This window comes from Mesoplodon bidens (assembly GCF_964165515.1).
Source record: "Mesoplodon bidens genome assembly, chromosome: 7".
NCBI lineage: Eukaryota > Metazoa > Chordata > Mammalia > Artiodactyla > Ziphiidae > Mesoplodon > Mesoplodon bidens.
The window spans coordinates 106,557,107-106,568,535 of NC_138164.1; positions in this window are offsets into that span (position 1 = coordinate 106,557,107).

Sequence of the window (11,429 nt, forward strand, 5' to 3'; positions counted from 1 at the left end):
ACTCTTTTGCGTGCACCTGCTTTCATTCAGCTCAGTGTTTTTGAGGTTCATCCGTGTCATCGCACACACCAGTTTTTGTCCGTGTTTAATAATGAGCATGCGTATTCCGTTGTCTGACTCAGCCACAGTTAGTCCATCCATTCGCCTATAGATGAACACCTGAGCTGTCTCCAGTACTGAGCTATTATGAATGAAGACACTACAAACAAGTCCTGGGAACACATGTTCTTATTTCTCTTGGTGAACATCTAGAAATAGAATTGCCGGGTCATAGGAAGGTATATGACTGGTTTAAAAGTGACTGTCAGGACTTATTGATGTACCATTTTACATGTCCACCAACAATGTATGAGAGATCCAGCTGTTCCACAGCCTTGCCAGCATTTGGTGGTGTCAGTACCTTAAATTCTAGCCATTCTGGTGGGTATGTCCTGGTGCCTCACTGTGGTTTTAATTTGTATTTCCTTGACAATGAATGATGTTGAATATTTTTTCACATGCTTGTTAGCCATTCTTCTTTTGTGGAGTATCTGTTCAACTGTTTAGCCCATTTTATTTTATTTTATTTTAAAATTTTATTTATTTTAGTTTTTGGCCGAGTTGGGTCTTTGTTGCAGCACGTGGGCTTTCTCTAGTTGTGGTGAGTGGGGGCTGCTCTTCATTGTGGTGTGTGTGCTTCTCATTGTGGTGGCTTCTCTTGTTGTGGAGCACAGGCTCTAGGCGCATGGGCTTCAGTACTTGTGGCTTGTGGGCTCTAGAGTGCAGGCTCAGTAGTTGTGGCGCACGGGCTAAGTTGCTCCACGGCATGTGGGATCTTCCCAGACCGAGTATCGAACCCGTGTCCCCTACATTGGCAGGTGGATTCTTAACCACTGCGCCACCAGGGAAGTACTGTTTAGACCATTTAAAAATTTGGTTCTTGTCATTTTATTACTGAATCGTAGGAGTTCTTTATATGTGCTGCATACAAGTCGTTTGCCAGATGCATGTTTTGCAAATCTTCTTTTTTTTTTTTTTGCGGTACGCGGGCCTCTCACTGCCGTGGCCTCTCCCGTTGCGGAGAACAGGCTCTGGACGCGCAGGCCCAGCAGCCATGGCTCACGGGCCCAGCCGTTCCGAGGCATGTGGGATCTTCCCAGACTGGGGCACAATCCCATGTCCCCTGCATCGGCAGGCGACTCTCAATCACTGCGCCACCAGGGAAGCCCTGCAAATCTTTTTATCAAGTCTGTGGCTTGTCTATTCATTTTCTTTTTTTTTTTTTTTTTTTTTTTGCGGTACGCGGGCCTCTCACTGCTGCGGCCTCTCCCGTTGCGGAGCACAGGCTCCGGACACACAGGCTCCGTGGCCATGGCTCGCGGGCCCAGCCGCCCCGCGGCACGTGGGATCCTCCGGGATCGGGGCACGAACCCGTGTCCCCCGCATCGGCAGGCGGACTCTCAACCACTGCGCCACCAGGGAAGCCCTATTCATTTTCTTAATGTGACTTTTGAAGAGCTGAAGTTTTAAACTTTGATGAAGCCCAATTTATCAGCTTTTTCTTTTATGGTTATTGCTTTCTGTGACCTGTTCAAGAAGCCTTTCCTTATCCCCACGTCATGAACAGATCTTTATATCTTGCATGAATTTTTAGGTATGGTGTGAGGTAAGGCTTGGGGTTCTTTTTTTTTTTTTTTTCCATGCACATATCCAGTTGTTCCAGCATCCTTTATTAAAAAGACTTCTTTTCCCATTGGATTGTTTTGGCATCTTTGTCAAAAATCATGTCTGTGACTGTAAAAACAAACAACAACAACGTTATTAAATTTTTAAAAATTTTTAATAAAATGTTTAAATGAAAATTAAGTGCACGTAAAAGTAGTCTAATTGTTACAAAAATTAATATTTAAAAATAAGTTCCTCACTGAGAAAAATGGAAGTGGTTACACTCACGTGTCATCAAAGGATACTTAGTTTAATATCATTTAAATCTAAAATGAAGGTGAAATTCTCCGTTAAGACAATTTTCTTTTTAAGCTCTGATATTCACCAACTCTGAGAATGCCAACAGTCATATGCATATAGATGGAGAGTTTGAAAGATTTCAGTTGGCTTCTCCAATACAAGTATCTATTGGTTTGTCCCGTAAATAATGGTTCAATGTCCAGGCATAATGTTCGCTGTGGTGGCCCCCCACCTGTGCTGTGCATTAACCATGTGGCAGGAGAGACAAGCCGTCACGTGGTCAGTGTCCTGGTCTGTGTCAGGAAGACAGCCGAGACCATGCTTCTTTTAGCTTTATCCTGAGACTAATAATAGATGTGCTTATCGTGTGAAGCACCCTTCTAATTTAGCTTATTTACGTCTCATAAGGAAAGGTAGAGGGGCTTCCCTGGTGGCGCAGTGGTTGAGAGTCCGCCTGCCAATGCAGGGCACACGGGTTCGAGTCCTGGTCTGGGAAGATCCCACATGCCACGGAGCAGCTGGCCCCGTGAGCCACAATTACTGAGCCTGCGCGTCTGGAGCCTGTGCTCCGCAACAAGAGAGGCCGCAATAGTGAGAGGCCCGCGCACCGCGATGAGGAGTGGCCCCCACTTGCCACAACAAGAGAAAGCCCTCGCACAGAAATGAAGACCCAACACAGCCATAAATAGATATAAATAAATAAATAAATAAATAATAATTTTAAAAAAAGATACTGTAAGCATTTAAAAAAAAAAAAGAAAGAAAGAGAGGTAGAGGCACTCTGACCATCCCACGTTAACTGGGAAACGGGTGCAAACAAGTCATGTCACTGGCCAGTCAGCTGGTGAGTGGGGAGGTGGGACAGGATGCCGGCAGTCTGGTTCCAGCCAGCCCTCCTCAGCCGCGGTATCGCCTTCTCCTAACAAAGGGCTTTCTTTGGTGCGCTGCTTATGTGTGCTGTTCCCATGACTCAGCAAGTTAAGGATATAAGTTGTTAAAAACCTGTTTGTCTGCATCCGCCTAAAACCTCAGGGAGGGTGCCTGCTTTGGGAACCTTACTGCTCCTTGGGGCCTGCTCCCTGTTTCCTCCCAATCACTGCCTTGCCTCTCGAGGCCTCTGCCAGGGGCGCAGCAGCCCAGCACTCTCATCTCATCCTCTCCCACTCTCTGCATCCAGCCCCGCCGCCTGCTCCAGGAAACTAACCCCAACCTCACAGCTGTGGTGGCACACGAGATTCCACTTAATAAAATGGCCTTCATCTATGAAAACAAGCCCTCTGACTCAGCTTGAAAGTGATTTCCTCGAGGCATTTCCTCTAAGAACTATCAGAGAGCTATAAGCAGAGAAGTGACTTACTTAGATCTGTGCTTTAGAGAGAGCGTGGGGACAAGGAAAAGGCTTTCCAGGCAGAGGAGCTGAGACAGTGCATGGCATGTTTGCAGGGTCTTGAAGTGGTCCCACTTGTGAGGCTAGAGCAGAGGGCAGCTGGTGGGAGGGGTTAGAAATGAGGCTTGGAAGGGAGGATGGCAGATTTTCTATGCCGTGCTAAAAACTTTGGGCTTCTTTCTGAAATAATATAATACAATAACATTTTAAAATTATAATGCTTGGGAATTCCCTGGCTGTCCAGTGGTTAGGACTCAGTGCTTTCACTGCTGTGGCCCAGGTTCAGTTCCTGGTTGGGGAACTAAGATCCCACAAGCCATGTGGCATGGCCAAAAGAAAAAAAAAATTATAAGTTAGGGTGGGTTAGCTTGCAGGCTTTGGAGTCAGCCAGGCCTGGGACAACTGCATGAGTGTGTGTGTGTGCGTGTGTGTGTAGCATTTGCCACCCGCCAGGCAGGCAGTGTTCTAAGCAAGCACATTACATGGAATTACATGGAATCAACTGGGATGAGAACCCAGCCAGGTCAACCTCCTCATACTGTTACCCTCCATGGCCCCTGGGGGGCATGGAGAGATTGTTTATTGTTTATGTTAACCCTCGCCTGCTACAAATTCCCTGGAGGAAGGGACCATGTATTACACTCCATTCTATCCCCCCCTTTTTTAGCACAATGCCTGGCACATCACTGGTGCTCATTAAATGCTCACCGAGTGACTAATTGATTGGATAAATGAAGGTGGAGGCTCTTTGTGGAGCTGTCTCTACTGGATGCCAGACTATTCAAGTGTGTGGCCAATGGAGCTTGCTCAGGAGACCCAGCAAGTTAATGGAGAATGTTTGAGTATTTTATGAGGTTCCCTTAATGTCCTAAACTTACCACACTCTCCAGGCGTTTCCTCTCCCTCCTATGCACGCTCTAGCTACAATCTTTCTAATAGAAAGGTGTACTTGTCAGGTTCGGCTAGACTATGATAGGAAATAAACCCCCCAAATCTCAGTGGCTTAACAAAGCAAGGTTTACTCCTCACTTGTGCCAAGTCCAATTTGAACTGGGCACCTCTTCAGCACAGCTCCTTCACGTGGTGACCCAGCCATCCAGGCTCTGACATCTCAGAGTGTGGTCTCCACAGCTGCCACCGAAGAGGTCGAGAGAGTGGCGAGGACCCCCAACCTCTCAATCCGGAAGCGACACATGTCACTTCTCACAGCCCGTGGGCTGGAGCTCGTCACGTGGCCCTGCTGTCTGCAAGGAGCCTGGGAAGGGTCGTTCTCCCAGGGAGCTGGGAAGAGAAGAGAATCAGACCTGGCTGAGCCCTAGAAGTCTCTATCCCAGTGTGCCCTTCTGAGCCCCAAATACTGCATTTGATTCACTCTTTTTTCTACACACAACACACAGGAACACCCCCTTTCCAAGAAGAAAAACCCAGCCCCTGCCTCCAGCCCAGGGTCCCTTGGATGCCCTGAGGTCTCTTTATGGGTCTAGATGTGGCCCCTCTTGATCCAGAGACGTATGAATTTAAAAGACAAGTTATCTCCTCTCCCCACATGCTCAGTATACAAACACAGAGCAGGGGCAGGATAACCACAGTAAAGATGCCGATGGTGAGGGGAGAATGGAAGGCACCAGTAGCCATGGTCTGGAAGCCTGCTGGGCAGACGCCGTGCAAGTCCCTCCTCCAGGGCAGGGGAGACCCCGTGGCTGCTCTCCTAAAAGGAACTCCCTTCACCGGCTTTCTGGGGCGCTTGGCTTGCAATCATTGGAGACTCTTCCTTTCCCATTATCCTCCCTTATTGCATCTGAAGCAGGGGTTGTGGGCTCTGCCCTCTTTGAGGGTTGTACAGATTTCTCAGCCCACTTCCTGCCCATAGAAGTGTCAAGTCTTAAAGAGTCGCTGGCTTTTTTTGGTTAGATTTTAATTTTTAAATTTTATTGTTTTTCTTTTTCTAGCTTTACTGAGATATAATTGACATAGAACATGTGTAAGTTTAAAGTGTACAACATCATGGGGCTTCCCTGGTGGTGCAGTGGTTAAGAATCCGCCTGCCAGTGCAGGGGACATGGGTTTGAACCCTGGCCCAGGAAGATCCCACATGCCGCAGAGCACCTAAGCCCGTGCACCACAACTACTGAGCCTGTGCTCTAGAGCTCGCGTGCCACAACTACTGAGCCCGCCTGCCACAGCTACTGAAGCTCGCACGCCTAAAGCCCATGCTCCATAACAAGAAAAGCCCACTGGAATGAGAAGCCCGTGCACCACAACAAAGAGTAGCCCCCGCTCGCTGCAACCAGAGAAAGCCCGTGCACAGCAACAAAGACCCAATGCAGCCAAAAATAAAAAAAATTTTTTTTAATAAATTTTAAAAATAAATAAATAAATAAAAATAAAGTGTACAGAATCATGATTTGATATATGCATATATTGTAAAATGAGTACCACGATAAGGTTAGTTAATATATCCATCATCTTACATTTTTACCTTTTGTGTGTACATGGTGAGAACTTTTAAGATCTATTTTCTTAGTCACTTTCAAGTGCACAAAACAGTACTGTTAACTGTAGTCATCATGCTGTACATTAGATCCCCAGAAGCTATTCATCTTTTTTTTAATTTTTAAAAAAATTTTTAAAATTTATTTTATTTATTTTTTGGCTGCGTTGGGTCTTCGTCGATGTGCTTGGGCTTCCTCTAGTTGCGGCGAGTGGGGGCTACTCTTCGTTGCGTTGCCCAGGCTTCTTGTTGGGGTGGCTTCTCTTGTTGCAGAGCACGGGCTCTAGGCACACGGGCTTCAGTAGTTGTGGCACTCGGGCTCAGTAGCTGTGGCTTGCAGGCTCTAGAGCTCAGGCTCAGTAGTTGTGACACATGGGCTTAGTTGCTCCGCAGCATGTGGGATCTTCCCGGACCAGGGCTCGAACTTGTGTCCCCTGCATTGGCAGATGGATTCTCAACCACTGTGTCACCAGGGAAGCCCTGTTACTCATCTTATAACTGGAAGTTTGTGCCCTTGGACCATCTTCACTCACTTCCTCCCCACCCCCAGCCCCCACGCCCTGCCTCTGGCAACCACACATTTACTCTCTCTATGAGTTTGTTTTTCTTTTCTTCTCTTTCTTTCTCTCTCTCTCTCTCTTTTTTTTTTTTTTTTTTTTGGCTGCGCTGTGTGGCATGTGGGATCCTAGTTCCCTGACCAGGGATCGAACCCGGGCCCTTGGCAGTGAAAACTTGGAGTCCTAACCACTGGACCGCCAGGGAATTCTAGAGTTTATTTTTCTTAGATTGCATATAAGTGAGACCATACAGTATTTGCCTTTCTCTGTCTGCCTTATTTCGCTTAGCATCGTGCCCTCAATGTCCCCCCATGTTCTTGCAAATGGCAGGACTTCCTTCTTTTTTATGGCTGAATAATATTCCACTATATATACACACTTAGGAACACTTGTACATCCTATTGGCTCTGTTTCCCTGGAGAACCCTGACTAAGACACAGAATCACATCTAAACTTCTTCCCCCAAAGTCCTCAGGTCTTCAGTTCTTTGCTTATGCTGCAGTAGCAAACAAAATCCCAGACCTCCAGGGCTTGAAGCTGCAAGGTTTCTCTCTGTATCACATCCCCGTCTGCTGAGGGAAAGCCCGCTCTCTGGGGCAGCTGACCTCCAGGAGGTGACTCAGTGATCCAGACTGCTTCCATCTGTTGGTTCTTCCATCCTGACATTCCTGTCCCCACCCACAGAGAGTAGAAAACTAATGGCCACTGATAACTGCCTCAGACTGAGAGTGGCATTCCTCAATTCCTCATGCAGCACATTGGCCAGAACTGGCCACATGGTCCTTATCTAACTGCAAGGGAGGCTGGGAAATGTAAAATAATCATAAGCACTTATTGAGTGCCTTCTCTATGCCAGGCTATGTGCTAAGCACTTAAATATTTTCTTTCCGGAGTCCTCAGCCTGTGTGAGTTCTACCGTGACCTCATCATATAGGTAAGGAAACAGGCTTAGAGGAGTTGAGTCCCAGAGCACAGATTCCAGAAAAACAGGGCTGGAGAGTCAAAGCCAGATCTCTGTGCATCCAGAAGCCACCCTCTTGACCCCTGTCCTCGGTTTCTTGCTGTTCACTGACAAGAATATCTCTATCCCATTGGAAAACTGAGATTGTGTTCTTATTTTCTGCTCCATCTCATTCCATCTTCCCCGGGAGTCATGAATTTTTAAACCTTGTGCGAGATCAAGCAGTTCACCCAGAGGAGACAGTAAAAGAACAGAACAGGCAGAAACAGAACAGCCATCAAATATGCTCAGCAGAGTTCTTCCAGGAAACATCTACAGATGGGAGTGGAAATGAACTACAGGAAGTTATGCTAGCTTGGTGGGAGGTGCGGGGAGAGAGCGCTCAAACCAGCAAGGGAATCATTTCCTTTTAGGAAAGACAAGAGACGGAGAGGGATTGGACTTAGGCTGTTAGACTCGGGCTATTTCAGTTCCTGGGGGCAACAGATCAGTGAGCAGAGCCTCCAGGGCATGTTTTTTTTTTTTTTTTTTTTTTTTTGCGGTACGCGGGCCTCCCACTGGTGTGGCCTCTCCCGTTGCGGAGCACAGGCTCCGGACGCGCAGGCTCAGCGGCCACGACCCACAGGCCCACAGGCCCAGCCGCTCCGCGGCATGTGGGATCCTCCCGGACCGGGGCACGAACCCGTGTCCCCTGCATTGGCAGGCGGACTCTCAGCCACTGCGCCACCAGGGAAGCCCCAGGGCATGTTTTAAAGGTGGGAATTTTAGGACCCCAGTCCCGGGCACCTCTTCTGCCTCATTAAGGCAGCAGCCGTCCTAGAGGCCCGAGTCACGGTGCAGAGATGCTGGAAATGGGCAAAATCGATAGTGAAAACTGAAGTCATCGTGGCCTGGCTGCTGGCCTGCTCCCTGGACCCAATGTTTACACCCCTAATAATCACAGCCCCCATCACTCACCGGTCCCACTGTGCAGGTGTCACACTGAGCCCCTTTCTTACAGTTCTCATTTCATTCTCACAAAAGCCCAGGGAGCAGGCAGCATCCTGCTGTCACAGGGAGGAAAGCAAGACCTGGGACATTGTCCTAGATAGAGCCAGGATCTAAACGCAGGTCGGTGAGGCCCCAAAGCCAGGGCTCCTATCCTAACACCACGCCGTTCAGACCCAGGAGCCTCCGGATCCACTTCTCCCAAATCAGTCACCTCAGCCTCAGAACCTCAGCGGGGCAGCGCCACCACCCAGGGCTGAACCAAGAGGTGGCTGTGTGAATCCAGGCCACCCTGCCACCCCCATGCCACGGACAAGAGGGGCCCATGGGCTTGGCGTTGCTCCAACCAGCCCTTCCTGTCATGACCCCCTTGATGCCATGTTCCAGTTTCCAGTTGCTCCATCCTGGATCACAGAGTGGGGGCACCTGGCCTGGATGAGGATTGTCAGGTGGGCTTAGAAGAATCTGGGTTCAGAAACAGTGTTCCTGTGGGCAGAATGCAGGGTTTGATGAGCCCTGCTCCTCAAACGCTGTGCCCCCCATAGACACACCTCGGGGTCTGGGCTGGGCGATACTGCCAGTGCTGGTCCAGCCGGCCCCAGAGGGTGAGGCTGAGTGTGGGCTCGGGTGAGGCAGACTCCCCTCCACACTCTCCTGTGACAAGGGGAGGGGCCTGGAAGGAGGGTGGGCTGGGGTCCTGCAGTCTCACAGATGAGGGGGGTGAGGGAGACACAGAGCCAGTCATCCTGTTAATATCTGTCCGAAGAAAGAGTTCCAAGACCTTGAGGCCAAATAAACAACACATCTCAAACTAAAAACAAACAAGCCAAACCTCCAGTTCTGGCCTAGTTCCCTCTTTCACAGGCAGCAGGACCAGGGAGTGTGGTTAATTAAGGAAAGTCACACAGCACTATTTGTGCCAGAGGCAGACCTCACACTCAAGTTCCAGAAGCGGCTCAGAAAGGAGTAGAGATGTGACCTCGGCTCCCCCAAGACATTGGCATCCCTGCCTCTTCCTCTTTCACCTAAATAGACTCAGACCAGGCCTTTCCTGGGGGCAACACCTGATTCCATTCTCCTCCCCCAGCAATCCCCTTGCCTCAGGGCCCACCTGAAGCCAGGAAACATGACCCTTTGTGCCTTCCCCAGCCTCCAGCACACGGACTTCAGAAGTATGAGTGTAGTAAGTTCTAGCAGTTCCACTTCTGGGTGTGCACCCCTCAAAAATTGAAAGCAGGGACTCAACAAGAGACTTATACACCCATGTTAGCAGTATTATTCACAATAACCAAAAGATAGACACAACTCAAGTGTCCATCTACAGATGAGAGGATAAACAACGTGTGGTATATACATATAATGGACTATTATTCAGCTTTAAAAAAGCAGGAAATTCTGACACCTGCTACAGTATGGATGAACCTTAAGGACATTATGCTAAGTGAAATAAACCAGACACAAAAGGACAAATATTGTACGATTCCTCTTATATGAGGTGCCTAGAGCAGTCAAATTCATAGAGATAGAAAGTCACCTGTGGGTTGCCAAGGGCTGGGGGGAGGGGGGAATGGGGAGTTAGAGAAGCTGAGGCCCAGAGGTGCGAGGTCCAAAAGTCACACAGCGATGGAGTTAGCACTGGGACCAGCACCAGGTGAGCAGCCCCTAGGCTCCTGATTTTTGTGAGCTCCGGGCCCTTGGCCTCCCGAACACTCCTTGCCCAGGCCGGGCCCCTCTGTTCTGGAGAACCTGGTGGCCGGTGGCCGGGCGATCTAGTAGCTCCGCCTTCTCCTCGCGCCCCTCCAGGAGCCCCCCAGCTTTATGAGGGCAGCACCAGTCTATCACCTGCAGTTCTGAGTGATGGCCGCTGGGTGTCGCCACACAGCAAAAAACCACAGGCCACCAGGAGGATCACCGCCGCCTCCCAGAATTCCTCCCCGTCTTTCGTGGGCCCCAACCCAGGGGTCCCCAGCAACTCAAGAGCTCCCGTCACAACGTTATGGGACAGTTTCAAGCCTTTCACAACCCCGTTTGCCCCTCATCAACTGCGAAAAGGAAAGCCTGGCCACAGCCTCCCTCGAAGCTGCCTCCCCCAGCTGAGCGAGCCCCTCCCCTTCACCCTGTGCTTCAGCCGCAAGGGACCAAGTAGTCTCACCTTTGTTCTCGCCGGGCCTTCCACGTGGAGTGCCCTCCCTCATCTTCGCCTGGTGCAGGCCTACTGCCTGCTAGACACGGTGCAAAGTGTACTTCAAATCCACCAGCAACCCTGCAACATCAGGGTTGGAGGTGAATCCCGGAAGCCGGGAGTTGCACAGCCAGCGAGCGGCATAATCGAGTTCTGATCTCAGTCCTCTCAGGGTCCTGAATTGAGCTCTCGCTGGCTACATCACATTGGCAGTGACCGAGACCCCTGTAGACTGTGGGCTTCCTGAGGGCAGGGCCATGTGGAATTCCTGTTGTTAACCCTTGAGCCCAATCCTTTGCCAAGACCTTTCCCTAATTCTTAGATGGCACTTACCACCTCAGTGTGCCAGCTCAGTGTGCCAGCTACAGCTATCACCCCCACTTTCCAGAAGGGGGAAACCGAGGTGCATGTAACATGCACCAAGTCTTTTATTATTTATTTATTTTTACTTTTTTCCAGGTATTTTTTTATTATTATTATTAGTTTCTGCTTTAAGCACCAAGTCTTTTAGTTATTAAGTGTCAGAGCCAGGGCCGTGCCATCTGGCTTCAGAGTCTGAGTCCTTGCTTGTAACCCTTCCCTGTGATGCAGACACTTCAAGGAGAGCCTCTCTCTCCCTCCGCCCTGGGTGAGCCCCACCTATTCTTCCCTATCTTGTGTTTCTTGAGTGGAGCTCATGGGAACCTCTGTCATTACACTTGGAGCTCTTGGTTGGAGGCCCGGGCTGTGTCTCTTCAATTCTGTCCCTGCAGCTTCTGACCCCCGAACAGATTCATTCCTCTGGAGGGTGGGTGCCTGCCACACCTCTGCTGGGTCCTGGTTACCTCTGAGTCCAGGGCCTCTCTGTGGGGGTCAGGGGCAGACACAAGCTCCCTCACCAGCAAGCTCCAGGTGAGTGCGGCAAGGGCGTCTCCTGGGGG